The sequence below is a fragment of the Schistocerca serialis genome, chromosome 4 (assembly GCF_023864345.2).
Source record: "Schistocerca serialis cubense isolate TAMUIC-IGC-003099 chromosome 4, iqSchSeri2.2, whole genome shotgun sequence".
Taxonomy (NCBI): Eukaryota; Metazoa; Arthropoda; class Insecta; order Orthoptera; family Acrididae; genus Schistocerca; species Schistocerca serialis.
The window spans coordinates 239,457,654-239,474,483 of record NC_064641.1 but is presented as its reverse complement, the minus strand read 5'-3'; positions in this window follow the sequence as shown (position 1 = coordinate 239,474,483).

Below are 16,830 nucleotides of genomic sequence, written 5' to 3'. Positions count from 1 at the left end.
GCCCGTGGACGGCCTGAGCGAGGCATATCGTCGACAGTTCCTGTCTCTCTGTATCTCCTCCATGTCTGAACAACATCGCTTTAGTTCACTCCGAGACGCCTGGAGACTTCCCTTGTTGAGAGCCCTTCCTGGCACAAAGTAACAACGCGCATGCAATCGAACCGCGGTATTGACCGTCTAGGCAAGGTTAAACAACAGACAACACGAGCCGTGTACCTCCTTCCTGGTGGAACGACTAGAACTGATGGGCTGTCGGACCCCTTTCGTCTAACATGCGCAGCTCATGTATGGTTGTTTAGATATTTGGGCGTCTTTAGTGACATCTCTGAACAATCAAAGTGACTGTGTCTGTGATACAATATCCACAGTCAACGTCTATCGTCAGGAGTTCTGGGAACTGGGGTAATGCAGAACCTTTTTCATGCATGTATATGATAGTAGCAGTTGGTTTGTACGTGTGAACTGCTTCAGTGAAATATAAAGCTACTCTCAGATGACTGTTCTCCATCAGAAAGTAAGATTTGCCAGTTTCTGTGATTGTGGCGAACAATGTTGGCTTGTCGAGATTTATCTGGATCAGACACGAAATCTGTAGCTTCAGTGATTACGATGCAATTGGGCATATTTTGTTCTAGTTACGAACTGCATTTAAATAGCAATACGGTTTAGCAAGTCTGCGTTGCATTTACCTAAAAGATTTTGCAATTTATATGTTTCTCAAACGTATGTTACAGAAATGTTCTTTGAATTCTGAGGGCAGAACATGTCTTAAGTAAGTCTAATCACATTCGTGAGATCGAATAATGTTTATAAAGTCAACGCAGTCTCAAAATTTAGTTTCATAAACTGTGTCATATGACTTTAATCAGTAGACAATATAAACATCTTCCAGGATACGATTGTTTGCGTAGCCATCTTCCCCACCAGCTGTTAAAATCTGTTACTATAGGGTATCCGTCTTGAGCTGACTGCAATGCACTTAAAAAGAATTACACTAGACGCGTTAAGGTTTTCTTTATAAAGCATCTTCCGTGGTTACTCTGTAAATTAAATAGATATGTTCGTATACTTTTGATTGTTTTAGGTTAAAAACAGAGTTTCTTTATAAAGTTTGTCTGCAAGGTACTCACGATGTTTCTTCCTCCTTGCTAGCAGTGGCTGGTGTCGAAAGACTTCGTATCACATTTGTGGTTGGCAGTTTTTGGTATTCTTCTGTATTTCCTGCGCTGCATTGTTTATCGTTCACTTCCTTAAACTATTTCTCATTCTAAACAGTCTTTATGTCTGTTTGTTTGTTTTAGTTGACGTAAGTGCTGCCAACCTGTGATTTGTATGTATGTGTGTGTGTATGTGTGTGTGTGTGTGTGTGTGTGTGTGTGAGTGAGTGAGTGAGTGAGACTTTGTGAAATCTGTGAAATTGTCTTGTTTGTAGGTAGAAACGTGAGAGGATTCGTTCAAAAAATGATTCAAATGGCTCTGAGCACTATGGAACTTAACGTCTATGGTGATCAGTCCCCTAGAACTTAGAACTACTTAAACCTAACTAACCTAAGGACACCACACAACACCCAGTCATCACGAGGCAGAGAGAGAATTGGAGATGAGCTGACTTTTTTTTTTTTGCAGGATGGACGGGGAGGGGCCTGAACAGTGATTACAGGAATAGAGTCCGGAAAGATATGGCAGTGATAAGCGGAGCCTGTGGTTATATGTGTTCATTTAATGCTATATTAAATGGTCAATTAGTTTAAAGAGTGTGTGGTTTGCCAAGTATGTCTGATCATTTATGAGTTGTTTCTTTTCTGTTATGATTTTTTGTGATAGTTTTCTTGTAAGGCGAGGAGGTATTTTTTTGTTGTTTATCCACATGATTTCCATGTCTGTGTCTCTGGTTGTAATTTTATGGTGGTGTTATGTAAGTGTTCAGCAAAAGTTGAATGACTTCTATACTTCCATGCTCTTACATGTTGTTTGTATCTGGTTTCAAATGCCATTATGGTCTGACCTATGTATCTTCCATAAATGTATTGCATTTCAGTAGGTATATTCCTGATTTCTGATACATATCAGTTTCTTCTTTGTTTTTGGGAAATATCTCTGAAATGAGTCGTTGGTTTGGTGTGCTATTTTTATGCCTTGTTTCTTGAAAAAATAGCATTTTCTGTTGGTGCATTTGTGATTGTATGTCCTTTTATACCATCTTTTCTTTTGTGTTTCCGTTCCTAAAGATTCAAAACAACTAACAGACATTTGACATATACAAAAAACCGACAAGAACAGACACAATTATAAGTGGGACATCTCAACACCCCAGTTCTCAAAAGCAGGCCATAATTGGATAAAAACTCCACAGACCAAACGCAGTACCATTAGATGCAGACAGTTACAAAAAGAAATGAATACCTTAACACAAAAGCCACAAACAGTGGATACAAGGAGAACCTGGTAACAAAACTGAACAAGAAAATCAAGAAACAGGAAAGAACAAACACCTAGCTGTCACTAACACAAGGATAAAATCACACACAAACGAATACAAGAATATAACAACACAAAGTGTGAAACAAACAGAAAATAGAAGATGGTACACAATGCAATACAACCACAAATACACACATAAAATATCCAATATTTTCAAAAAACAAGGCATAAAAATAGCACACCAAACCAACAACTCAATTCAGAAACAGTTTCCAAAAGGAATAGAAAAACCTGGTCTGTATCAGAAATCAGGAATATACCAACTGAAATGTAATACATGTGATGGAAGATACATAGGTCAAACCATGAGGACTTTTTACACCAGATAGAAAGAACATGTAAGAGCAAGGAAGTGTAGAACAAATCATTCAACTTCTGCAGAACACTTACACCAACAAATTGCAATCAGAGACACAGACATGTAAATCATAAGGTTAAACAACAACAAAGAACACCTCCTCACCTTCCAAGAAAACTACCACATCCAAAAAACCATAGTAGAGAAGAAACAACTCATAAATGATTAGAAAAACTTGGCTATCGACACACACTCTTTAGATTGATTGACCACTTATATAACATTAAATGTAAACATGTAACTACGGGCTCCACTTATCACTGCCATATCCTTCCAGACTCTGTCCTAAAATCACTGTCCAGGCCACTTCATTCCTTCCCATCCCTCGAAAAAAAAATTAAAAAATTCAGCGCAGCCCCCCCCCCCCCCCCTCACACACACATACAAATCACAGGTTGGCAACACTTACAACGTCAACGAAAACAGACAAACACACACAAACACTGTGGCAGTGCGGAATGAAAAATAGTCCAAGAAAGTGAAATGTAAATAATGCAGCGCAGGAAATACTGCAGAATACCAAAAACTGCCAAGTGCAAATTTGAAATGATTTCCTTCGACATCAAGCGCTTCTAGCAAGGAGGGAAGGAGTAGAATATGTTAAAAAAAACCACAGTAAGTATCTTTCATACCAACTTCATAAAAATACTCTGTTTTTAACCTAAAACAATCAAAAGTTTACAAACGTATGCGTCCAGTTTACAGAATAATCACGGAAGATGCTTTATAAATAAAAGCGAAACGCATCTTATGTAATTATTTTTAATTAAAATAGAGTCATCTCAAGACGGAAACCTAAAGCGACAGATTTCCCAGGATATTAAGCAAAATTTTCCGTTGCGTTCCTTAAGTTTGGGTACACAATGCAATACAACCACAAATACACACATAAAATATCCAATATTTTCAAAAAACAAGGCATAAAAACTGAGAATAGCGATACCGGAATACATTTTTTTATCGGCCCTTATTCATTTTTGATGGAAGGGCAGCCTTCATGTGAAATTTTGAGTTGTAGCTAGAATACAAGTAACATTCATTCCATTTTCAGACATATATATTCAACACGTTACTCCATATTCAATAACGTCAGTAGTAAAAGTGAAGGGGAAACTTACTCTTTGATGAAGTAAACATTCATGTATTTATCCTGGGAAGAATTGTCATTATGGCATGTCTTACATAAACCAGTGTTATGTTATTAAATTCATTATTAAATTTTTGTTGCAGAAATTGTTATAAGTAGTGTAATGATCAAAACAGTGGAAACAGATATAGCTGGAAAAACTGAATTGATGAAACTGACCAACATAAACTGACAGCACCGCTGCGTTGAGGGTTTGTAAGCGATTATCGTTGACAAGGCGTGACAATCACGACTAGCGCTCGTCGTTTATGATCTCCTTATTATTACAGTTTTCATATTCTGTTACATGAATATTTTTAGTATACGATCACGGAGTTTATGTTCTGTTACATGAAAGCTCACAGTACGTCAGTCCTTGTAGGTACATTGGACTGTCCAGAGTTCATACACTAACGGGGTGTTGTCATTGGAACGTCCAAAAACAACAGTTACCTTCTGCTATTTTGTCACTTTTCCACGTCAACTCATCTTTGCTGATTACAAGCAATCGAGTGTCACATACACATCACCTCACAACCGTTGCGTGACATAGGTCAGCGTTGACAGTTCACATGGCCGTCTTATATCAGCTACATGCCAGCGATAGCACTCCAAAGCCATCATATTGTTGTTTTAAGTGGGTGACTAATATTTTGTTTGGCGACTGCCACATCATAGAAAAGTAATTTAAATGTGGCCGAAATCTACAAAGTGAAGTATTAGGTAGTTGGAAATGTGCAAACGCGTGATCGATTTTGCATGTGTGTGTGAGGGGGGGGGGACGGAGAAGTGTAAAAATAACCTAAATACACCGATAACTCGTGTTAAATTAGTTTAAGAGCGAAGAAATTTAATTAAGACCTTAATTATCAGGTAGCACTCCTAGAGACAAAGTGAAGCGCACGAAAATTAGTCAACGTGTTTGTTATTTCTTTTCCCTTCCTCTCATTGCAATGAGGATTGGAAAAGTACAATGACTTATTCCAAAATAATGCCCCCACTCATGAAGGACAGCTTACCGCACTGAACAGAAGGAAACGAGCGAGAAGGGAGGCACCCCATGTTCTTACAGTAGGAAGTCCGCAGCTGTAAGTTCCGTGTTCGTGTGCTACTTGCCCTGATTCAACGTTAATTGGAGTGGCTGGGAACCGGCAAGGGCGAAATATTCGTGATGAGCCGAAAGGGTTGCTCACGGAGAGCGATTACGCAGGAAATTATACTGTCGCAATGGTATCTGAAGTTCTGCAATTTAATTTCGCTACGAAATTTGAAGCACACTCTTCCGTGAAGGCAACAAAACACTACAAGCAAGAAACAGACAAATTCCCTCTTAGGGCAATTACCTTCGGGAGGACGTGAAGTTACGAAGAACAGCTGAGATTAAAGCTGTAACCGACGCAACAAACTTTCAGCACGAGTAGAGCAGTGTTGCCACATGTTACACTAGGACACGTTATTGAATAATCGTTATTCTCGTCTGTCAAATGGTTCAAATGGCTCTGAGCACTATGCGACTTAACTTCTGAGGTCATCAGTCCCCTAGAACTTAGAACTAATTAAACCTAACTAGCCTAAGGACATCACACACATCCATGCCCGAGACAGAATTCGAACCTGCGACCGTAGCGATCGCTCGGCTCCAGACTGTAGTGTCTAGAACCGCACGGCCACTCCGGCCGGCTCTCATCTGTGGTTCTGTTTACAAAAACTACTGTTTTTGTCATTCTTTACGAGATATTAATTACACATCACCAGATTAGACAAACTGTAGTCCGGTCCATGAAAGAGATAAGAGAACGGAAGGATGTTTGGAGCGTAAGTTACCCCCGAAGGCGATGTCATTAGACACAAGGCACAAACAAGAGAACGTCGACGTAGAAATTGACAGTTTGATTCTAAAAAGAATTTTTCGTTATTCGCCTAAGTTGTTTCATCTCTAAAGAAAAGATTCTCATGTAAGACCATTCTCATGCAGATGCTGTTGCTTTCATGTCCAAAATACAAGACATGTGGCGCAGTGGTTACAACACTGGACTCATATTCGGGAGAAAAATGATTACAATCTATAAAATGACTTTTGTCTTAATAATATGAATATTTATATATGTGTTTGGAGAGAGAGATTAATTTTTGATTGATACTTTAAGTCGTAACTGGTACCTGAATTTTGGTTGATGCCTCCTTAAATGATCAACTTCTGCATCAGTTGGTGACGTATTATAATTTGGAGGAAGTTTTTCTTCCTCAAGATTTAAAGTACGACTCTGTTGGTTACTTGGCCGTATTGCGGATAGCTTTGAGCCCAAGTTTTCGTAGCTTTTCATACCTGGACCACTGTTGTAAGTAAATAAGATCAAACAGCAATCTGCTTTTCGTGAGAAAGGGAGAATGCTTGGCACACAAACTTCCTTCAAACTACACGTCCTGCTACATCAAAATTGGTCAGTTGAGTTCAGCACCATACTATTGTACAAGAACATAATCCAATTACTGTAATTAAGAAATTATGAGACGTTGTTACATATTAAATGAAAACTATAGAGAATGGATTTACTTTCCAGTATTTTAGTGAACTTTGTGCACTTACAATTTGTCTATTGATAGCCAGCGACGACAATGAAATTCACCCCCTTTTCCAAAAACAAGATATTTCTATTCTTCACTTCCAGAAAATTTGTATACATAAATGTTTGGCTACTCTTATACATACTTACTCGGTTTTATCACTAAAATAGCAATTTTCATTAAATTTACCTATACGTTCTGAGCGACGGCCTAGCAACACGCCGTCTTTCCATTAGATACAGATAAACAGTCCTCTTTTTTTTAATAAATCAATTGTATTTTTTTTTTCTAGAGTCCATACTCAAAGATTCACAACTACTATCGTCGCGGAGATTGCACGCTAAAGAGTTTCTTGCTGTCCAGCTGCGCTTCGCTTGGTGTTTATATACATTACTGAGCTTCTCTGAATGAAATTAGGCACAAATTAGTTAACAAAAGGGCAATGAGGCTCACATACAAATCAGCGTCAGGCCATTCAGATTTATGTTTTCCATGATTTCTGTAACTCATCTCAGCAAATTTCGGGACTGTTGCTTTGAAAAAGCACTGCCGAAACAAGAGCTTTTTCTCCGTCTCTAATGACCTCGATGTCTTCCTTCAACACTAAAAAGTCAGATCTTGTAGCATTTTTACGTGATAAGATTTCAGGTTTAATAGTATCCGTGAAATCTATCAGACCATCGGTTGTGGAATATCCAACTGTTTCCTCGCTCTGTATCCCTGCTTTCTGTGGACTGCGTAACAGAAACCCGCGGAAAATGCTCAGACCCGCTGCCAAACGCTCAACCGTTTCTTACCGTCTGCCAGCCGCTTATTTCCGTTTACAGAGTCATCCTATTACGCAAATATATACAACTATGTCTCACTGGTAATATCATTTCTTCCATTCTCTCGTAAAGTGATCTTTTGAATTCCAGGCATGTGGTCTTTTTTAAGGAAGATTAATTTTTTTCATGTTTGTTATTGAAGCCCTGACAGCACTGGATGATTTGTAACAGCATATCGGGACATACGACACGCGTGGCGTGTGTCCACACCTGCACCTACATGCATGCTTCGCAACACGTTGTACAGTGCATAGCTGAGGGTACACCATACCAGTATTAATGACTCCCTATTCCTTTAGCCTGCAGACTGAGAGGAAAATTACTGTCTGCATGTCGTTGAATGCACAATAACCTTCTTCTTTGTTCGTAATTGTCAGTACGACGGAGACAAGATGTAGTCTGCAGAATTATTGGACAGTTTTTTTTTTCAGAACATGTTCTCTAATTTCACACAACAGGATTTCGAGCGATGCACGTCTTTTGTCAGTCTAGATTTCCGTTTTAAGTTCCCAGAGAATTCCTGTCACACTTTCATATGGGCTTTTACCGTCCTGTGATAATCAGTGTGACGCGTGGAGACAGTCCTCTCTCCTCGAGAAGTGTGTCGGCTGAATTTGGAAAGCATACCACACAGATTAGTTTCGATAAATGAGCTTGCTTGAAGCAGCTCCATAAAGTTGATGAGGAATTGTTGAAGAGGAATAGAAGAATCCATCAACGTCTATGGATTTAAGGACTCTTAATATAAAGAATCTCCTGTCTTGAACATACCTCTAATTTTCTTAAAAAAAATGCCTGTGACTTTCTGTACGTACACACCAACTAACTGTATAACGAAATGTCAAAGTAAAAATTGTTTAAAAATTATGAAAGCAGAATCTAAGATAATTCTTCAGTCTTAGAACCCGTCTTTCACGTTCAAGATTCACAAATCGATTTAAATTTAAAACTTCTTTTCCTAAATTCATCTGAAACGTCTCTCGAAGTACAGTTTTCACTTTAATACCCAGGTGAAGATGCATACAGGAGGAGTAAATCATTCATTGGGCCACATTCCAATGCACATTCAGGAAATCTGACACAGTTTTGCTTGATGCAGTTGAAAATATTCTGCAGCGTGGAAAGCTTTATTACATCATCAGAATCGACAGTTTTCATCATTGATCTACCTTTAATGCCATCTGAGATGACAGCTTTGTTATTCATTCTTCGAAGTGAATTTTCCTTGCTGTTAGTTGTATCAGTAGAGACTAACCGTGCTTTTTATTCAGACCGTTTTATAATATTCGTACAGAACGCAGGAAATTTTTTTGGCACTTTGTTTGTTCTTTCAAAGTAGAAAGCCAAGACAATCAGCAGTTTAAGTTAGCCCCTTCTGTTACTAAATTTTTATTATCATTTTAATGGAATTATTAAATCATTTTATCACTAGATTGTAGTACACAACTTCGGTAACATTAAAAACATTTTGGTGACAACGAAAACGTTGCAAAAGGCGATGAAGAAATAGCAAATAAGCCTCCTTTATCTTATTCACAGGTTTCAAAATAAAGCAAAAGTTGGGTTTGACGTCGCCCTGATGTTCAGTGATCCGGCGAACGATTACGACTTTTGGCTTAACGGCTGTTGCAAAGCATCAGATGTAGCGGATTCAGCATGTTCTGACATCGCTTGTTATTACATCTGTCTTAGTCCGGAGTACTCGGTATATCATGTCACGCAATATCTCAAACTTTTCACGCAACTTACGAATACATAGATGCAATACTCGGTAATACCTCGTTTACGCCTTGTTACGTAACAATATGCAGATTGGTAGCGGCTGCAAGTGAGATTGCCTAAGGCACGCACAGACAGTTTGAAAGTGACTGGTGAGCTCGCTTTCGCGTCCGTAAGACGTATGCGCCCCTTTGTGCCAGTCACGTGTTTCACATATTCTGAAATCCGAGGCGGAGGCTATTACGTTAGTAGAACGTGGTGTATTTCATCTGTTGTAGACATCCGTGGAAGTTGGTGGTTCAACGTAAAAAGAAATATTGTGTTAGAGAACATGCTGTCAGTGGAAACCGACCCCGATTGTGTCTGGCACGCAACCTCCAACATGAAGGCAAGGTTCCTTTCCGACCTGGAATGTATTAACTAAATGAAATGCGGTTATCTTTGCGCACATGAGGATAGAACGACGAGAAAGTAGGTGAGTGCAAAAGCACCAACATTCACTGTTTACAGTTGTTCGTTTGGATTATAACATTTGTATTATCTTCTTACATCTGTTAAATTAAAGACTAAGCGTCCAGATTAGGCAGGGACAGTTCCGATGTTTGTGGTCCAGTCACTTTGTCATCATCGGGTACTGATGGGCCGCCTAATTAGAAACCAAATCAAATTCTCTGTCATGTGCGATTTCAAAACATAACTCTGCATGAAACATTCTGGCAGATTAAAACGGTGTGGTGGGCTGAGACTCGAACTCGGAACCTTTGCCTTTCGCGGGAAAGTGCTCTACCAGCTGAGCTACCCAAGCACGACTCAGCCCTCGCCCCCCCCCCCCCCCTCACAACTTTACTTCTGCCAGTATCTTGTCATTCTGATAACTTTGTATATTTCTAGCATTTTAAAACTGTCTACACTTCATCTGAATATCGTAATCGTAATCTAACATACCATAACGCGCCGTATAATGAAATACATTCACACGGCCTGCATGATGATGCGTTAACAGTTCGAGATATTCAATACTTGGTCTGAAGTTGGTACTACTGATCTGCATTTACTTAGCTGTGATTCTAACGCTTTCATGTGTATTTCATTGGCGTGAGTACAATAGGACCTGAAGCAAGGCTAACAGATTCTTCATTAACTTCGTTTACACTTTAACCAGTTCAGCAACTGCACTACATTTTCCGTTCGTAATATCAGAACTAACTAACTTATTCATAAATCAGTATCGTAAACAATGCGATATAACTGTTTTAATGGAATCAAATTCAGGCAAACAAATCCTCATCGTTATGTTATTTATTTACTTTTAAAACAGGTATCTATTCATAAAAAGAGAGTCTGGAATTCTATGAAATTTCAAATTTAAAGGCAAGCAAACATTTCTTGAATAAATTCATTCATCAGAAAAGTTTGTGGGCGTGAACAACTCAGTGTTAAAAGTAGCTCGTAGTTACTAACTTTAAAGGCTTTAATGTGGTATAATTGTACAGTAACTAGAAAGGTGACTAGTTTTAGATTATGTTTCTTATATAACCATTTAGTGTCTACTATTCATTTTCTCGTAGGCTAGTTTAATCTACGTATAACAATTACAGAACATTTTTGCTTTCCGAAAAGGGAGCGTTTTTAAAGTGGGTCCCAGCTTCGACTCTGACAAATATAATCACCTTAATTAGGTATGTATTATTCACCCATGCCAATTATTCCGAGTCGTCTTCTGACTGGTTCAATGCGGGCCACCACGAGTTCCTCTCCTGTGCCTACCTCTTCATCTCAGAGTAGCACTTACAACCTACGTCGTTAATCACTTGCTGAATGGATTCCAATCTTTGTCTTCCTTCATATCTTTCACCCTCTACAGCTTGCTCTAGAGCCTAATAGATGTCCTCTCATGCTGTCCTTTTTCTTGTCTCTGCCGTACATTCCACTCCTCTCCGATTCTACAGAGAACCTCATTTTGTACCTTATCTGCCCTCCTAACTTTCAACGTTCTTCTTTAGCACCACACTTCAATCTATTCCTGTTTTCCTACCGTCCATGTTCCACGATCATACAATTATGGGCTCCAAAAGTACTTTTGCAGAAATTTCTTCCTCAAATCAAGGTCTGTGTTTGATACTAGTACATTTCTCTTGGCCAGGAATGCCCTCTTTGACTTCTTCTACTTCGTGAATCCTTGTTCTGATGTTAAGTTTCTCGCTGTTCTCATTCTGCTACTTTTCATTACTACAAAGCATGAGCTGTCAAAAGCCGATTATGCGATAATTCTCACACTTGTCGGCTCTTGCTGTTTTAGGAATTTCGTGGATGATGTTTTTCCGAATGTCTGATGGTATATCGCCAGTCACATACATTCTGCACACCAACATGAATAGTCGTTTTGTTATCAATTCCCCGAATTATTTTATAAATCCTGATTGAACGTTTTCTGCTTAAATTGAGATTGAAAACTGCTGGTTGGCGTTTCTTTCCCACTGTAAACCATCGTATTACCAGGAAAATCGTTCGGTTGCGGTGCGAGACACAGATTTTACACCAGCTAACGCCGCAAGTCAACGCCGCAAGTCACGTCGAAATCCCCTCTGCTGTTTCGCGAAGCTCCAGTACAGTCTGTGACTGTGGGCCGTTTCACAAGCAATTCATGAGATGCGACGGAGTTTGGAAGTCAGGTTACGTACTGAGAACCTCTCCGAATGTCCGATAAACTTGCCACTGTCTGCGGCTGGTGGATCTCATTGTAGATCTGCGAGTTGGTTTCCTGAATTCGCCCTCTTGTCCTTCGCGATCAGTGCGCGGCTGTGCATAATAAGCTCGGGCATTAGCCAGTTACAGGTTTGCAATGGATGCCCTGATCCGGCACGTAGCTCACTCAGTTAGCACGTAATTACGTTCGGGATGCGGGATTCCAATGCTAATCCATGACACACTATGGTCGCTCGTCAGTAATGCGTTACGTCTGCGCCGGATTCCAAACTGCACTGACTGGGAATAGACTGGTCTTAGGGCCACTCAAATAGTTATTTTATTACCGGGTAGTAAAGTTAGATGTTGGAATCAAACTAAGTGGTAAAGTACTGACAAAAATAACTTGCCGAAAACAACGACCCTGGATAAATCGACTACATACAGTATTTTGTTAAACCAAAAATATAACCACTGAAAACTTTTCTTATTTAGTTTTCTGCCTGACATTTTTTCGCATGCAATGTTTTCTTCTTTCAAAGTAATGCAAAATGATGTCAACTGTAAAAACAACAAAATAAGGCTATCGTACAAAATTTATTTTTCTTATTAGCCAGGTTTAGCTTGTAATGCACTCATCAAACAGAGAGTTGTCATCTTCATTAATGGCTAACAGATTTCTAAAAATATTTTACAGACGAAGCGTACATAGTGAAAATGCTGACAATATAATAGCTTTGGAACAATAACTGCAACAAAAGACGTCCAGGCTATCCTGCAAATTAATTGTATTGAGAGGGGCATATTGCAGACAAGGCCGTTTTAAGCTCCAAGCGACAAGATCCGTCGCCTAAGGCACCAAGCTGAGAAGGGCGCCAGAGGCAATAAAGTGCAAGGTTTGTATGCAGTACGTATCACAGTTAGTAGGAAAAACTGAAAATCGATGGAGCCAAATTAGAAGTCGCTTGTGTAGTAAAATGTCCTCGAACTGGCTCTAGTTGCTGAAAATGGAAAGCTTACCTTATTAAACCGAATCATTCCACTTCAGGCTGTTACAGAATTATTTATTGCCATTGCAATTTCGTCACATTGTCATTTTCAATCATTGTGGTATGTTCTAACCCACTCAGTGACAGATACTGTGAAACAGCAGTTGCATGCGGTGTTGTGAATTTATTTGTTGTTCCATGTACCATACCTGTTCGAAATCTGGTGAAACAGTGATATGTAAACATCTTTACGTCTTTGCCGCTTTTGTAATCCATTTGCCACGCCTGCTACATGATATTTAAACTAAGTGGTTCACAATGGCTCTGAGCACTATGGGAATTAACATCTGAGGTCATCAGTCCCCTAGAACTTAAAACTACTTAAACCTAACTAACCTAAGGACATCACACACGACCATGCCCGAGGCAGGATTCGAACCTGCCACCATAGCAGTCGCGCGGTTCCGGACTGAAGCGCCTAGAACCGCTCGACCACCGCGGCCGGCAAACGTAAGTGCTTACGTCGTTGTTTTACCAGCTTTCTGACGTGCATGCTTTATGGATCAGCTGATAAATTCACAACATGACTTGTTACACAGCTTGTCACTGCTTGATATCATTTAGTGGTTTACAAGAGACCACAGTGCTTGAGAAAGACCACCTGTTGAAACTACAATTGAAATAAATAATGTTGTAGTAGCTTAAAGCGGAATGAGTTAATTTATAAATTTCGTGAAGGCTGTGGAACCTGTCATCATAAAAATTCTAAAATTACGTTAGGTTACACATTAAATATTGATCGCTAGCTGAATTGAAATACACGATTTGAATTACTAAATAGTATAAATTACAACTGTATGCTGAGATTGTATTTTCAGAATACGGTTGAACACATATCCTCTCATTAAATGTACCTAATATCATACCGCCAGCCCCGTACCATAAATCCCACCGTAGTAATGCATTCTTTCTTTCCGTCACTTTTAAAATCCTGATTTGTCTACCTCCGACCTGTGGAAGAAGCCTGGGAAGTATTAGTTTTAAACTGTAGGTGACGTGAATAAAGCAGTGTATTTTTTAATATATTATTACTCGTTAGTTAATTAAAATATTATTTATTTATTTATTATTGTAAATAAATATTTTTTGTGTGTGATTTTATTTTAATTATTGGTTTAGTTATAGTTTTTAGTTGGTTTAGCTTAATTTCTTACTTCCTTTTATCTTTAATCTCCTGAAAACCTGGAAAATATAAATATTTCGTTTTAAATTCCACAGCAGAGCATTAGGTGTATTCCGCAGCGGTGATAGTGCGGAAATTCCTTGCCGTTATCTGCTGCCCCTGAAATCTCTAAGACCTTTACTCACTACGCAGATCATTCGGCACAACTGTGTGCTATGTTGTTTGATGAGTATGGATGATACGTCCAACTATTAGCAAGTTAAAGTTTATTAATTCGAAGATAATCTCTCGGCGTATTATAACCGTGGAAAATGCAGGTTTACACTATCGTTCCAAGCTTCACCTCCGAGCGATCTACGTCTCGTAATATCTGTACCGTGATGGTTAACTAATTTCGGTAAGGGGATTCACACATCTTGAATACTTCATACTTGTTCCTGGGTTTTATTTTGTGCAGAAAACTATTTGTACATTTACCATATACCGTAATAACGTCTCACAATACAATCTCTATCCTCCCCTGACACGTCAGATCTCTCCATTTTCTTTACAAAGAATCCCTAAAACAAAATCTTTGTTTCGGTAAGACACAGAGATGCGTTCGTAGCACGGAACATCCGATTGTCGCAGTCGGTACATGCCGTTCACCACAATATCAATTCGTCGCACTCCAATTATGCTCGTGCTTCAGCTTGGATCCCTAAATGTGTTTTCATGTACGAGTCCGCTTAGTAATTGATATTTCTCCCAATGAGGCGGCCAACGCCTCGGCTGTGCTGACCACCATACAGCTGTACCCACGAGACCACCTCTCCCTACGTTTTCCTGCCAGCCGTGGCGAGTCTTCTGGGCACCCTGACCCAGTCGGCACATTCTCTGGCCGTCGTCGCTCCAGACCCTCCCCCCCCCCCCTCTTCCCCCGCGAGCTTGGTGACAGTTGATCGTGTTCCGATACCTTCCTCCCAGAGGACGTCACACCAGATGGTCCTGTGGATGAGGAAATGGCTCCTGCTCCTGACCCTCCTTCTCAAGAGACCCCATCAAGCACACTTCCCACTTCAGAGAAACCTACCTGTGCCATGTGTTTGGGCACGACCCACGATCCCCACAACGTGACATTCTGGAGGGGGCGTCGTTTCTACCAGAAGGCACTGAAGTCTTCCCATCATCCCAAAAAGAAACCAAGAACAAATCGGCTTCGCCCAACGAAACGGAATACAACCAAGTTTACTGTTTGCCACCTTTCACAGCTGCTCTGATACCAGCGACTCAGGCACTGGACAGTTTTTCGGCTCCTGTGCCCCCTTCTGCCCAGACTCCTGCGATATCCTTTGCTGCTGCAGCCTGGTTTCGTCCTTATTGTCCGTCTTCCGTGAAGGCTTCCTCTGATCACCGACTATAGGAGTCAGCTGCTTGTCTCTTCCAGTCCACCTGTGGCCGGATCCTGACGCTCTGTCCTCACCCACAGTCTGCCTACTACTACACCTGCCCTGCCCACCACAGGGCAAGCAGCCCACCCAGGACCCTCCCCCAGTGGTGCAGACTGATGTTGCCTTTTTGGAGGACATGCGCAAAATTCTCCAGGTCATCTCTTTCTTCATGAAACCCCACATCTGGGCTGTTATTCATGACACTGGACACAAAATCCGTCGGTACAAGGACGGGAACACCAGGTTCATCGCCCTAGTGGAAGGACTTAGTCAAATATTATTGTAATGGTGAATCGACCACCACACCACCACCGCACCCTTTGGGATTTTGTCACCCGTATTTGTAATGCCAATGGCATAAAATGGATGGAGATAGAGTTGAACACCTTCGTCCACGACCGTCGTGTGGTTGTTTTACTGGTCACAGAAACACACCTCATGACGGCGGATGATTTCCACCTTTGCAAAATGATGTGTTACCGCTCTGACCGCCTCGACCACCATGGTGGAGGCACAGCAGTGTTCCTCAACAAAGATCTTGTCCATACCAAAGAGAGTCTCCAGCCAATGGAACACACAGAGGCCACAACAGTTACCATCTCCACACTCCTTGGTGCCATTACTTTTGCAGCAGCTTATTTGAGTCCAAACAAGCCACTGCTGGAAGCGGTCTTCCACACATCGACGTCCTTCGACAGCCTCATTGTTGGTGTGGATCTCAATGCCAAGCACCTGGCTCGGCATTCTTGGATCTCTAACCCCAAAGGCCGGCTCCTCCTTGACCTGGAAGATACTTTAGTACTATCGTTATATGGCTCCCACGAACCTACCCATATCCCAGTCCATTCTAACTGCAAGCCAGACGTTCTGGATGTCGCCATCTTCAAAAACATCGCCACTCAGTTTTCACTGGAAGTTCTCCCCTGGATTGGACGAAATTTTAAATGAACATCTTTGCCACCTTCCCAAGATGCCTCTCATCTTGTTCACCAGGTTTTTAAACTTGTCTCACATCTGGCCTTTTCCCCCCTCAGTGGAAGCAGGCCAAGCTGATTGCGATCCCCAAGCGTTTCAAGGACTCTACAGTCCTTACCAACCGCAGGCCCATCAGCCTCCTAAATACTATGGCGAATGTCTTTGAATCTGTGATCCTTCACCGGCTTTCCCAACTTCTGGCGGCGCTTGGGACGATCCGACCTGAACAGTTTTTATTCGCTTTGCATATCGCTGCCGAACTTCAGGTCCTACGGATCACTGAATATGTCAGAAAAGGCTTCAACACTGCCAAGTCAACAGCTGCTGTTTTTCTGGACTTGCAGAACGCCTACGATAAGATCGGGCAAGACATCCTAGTACAAAAGATGCTGACGCTGACCACTATACTTTATATTTATGTCAAGATCTTGGATGACTTCCTCTGTGGTACGACTTTCTTAATGGCTCAATGGGGAATACGTTCCGGCATTC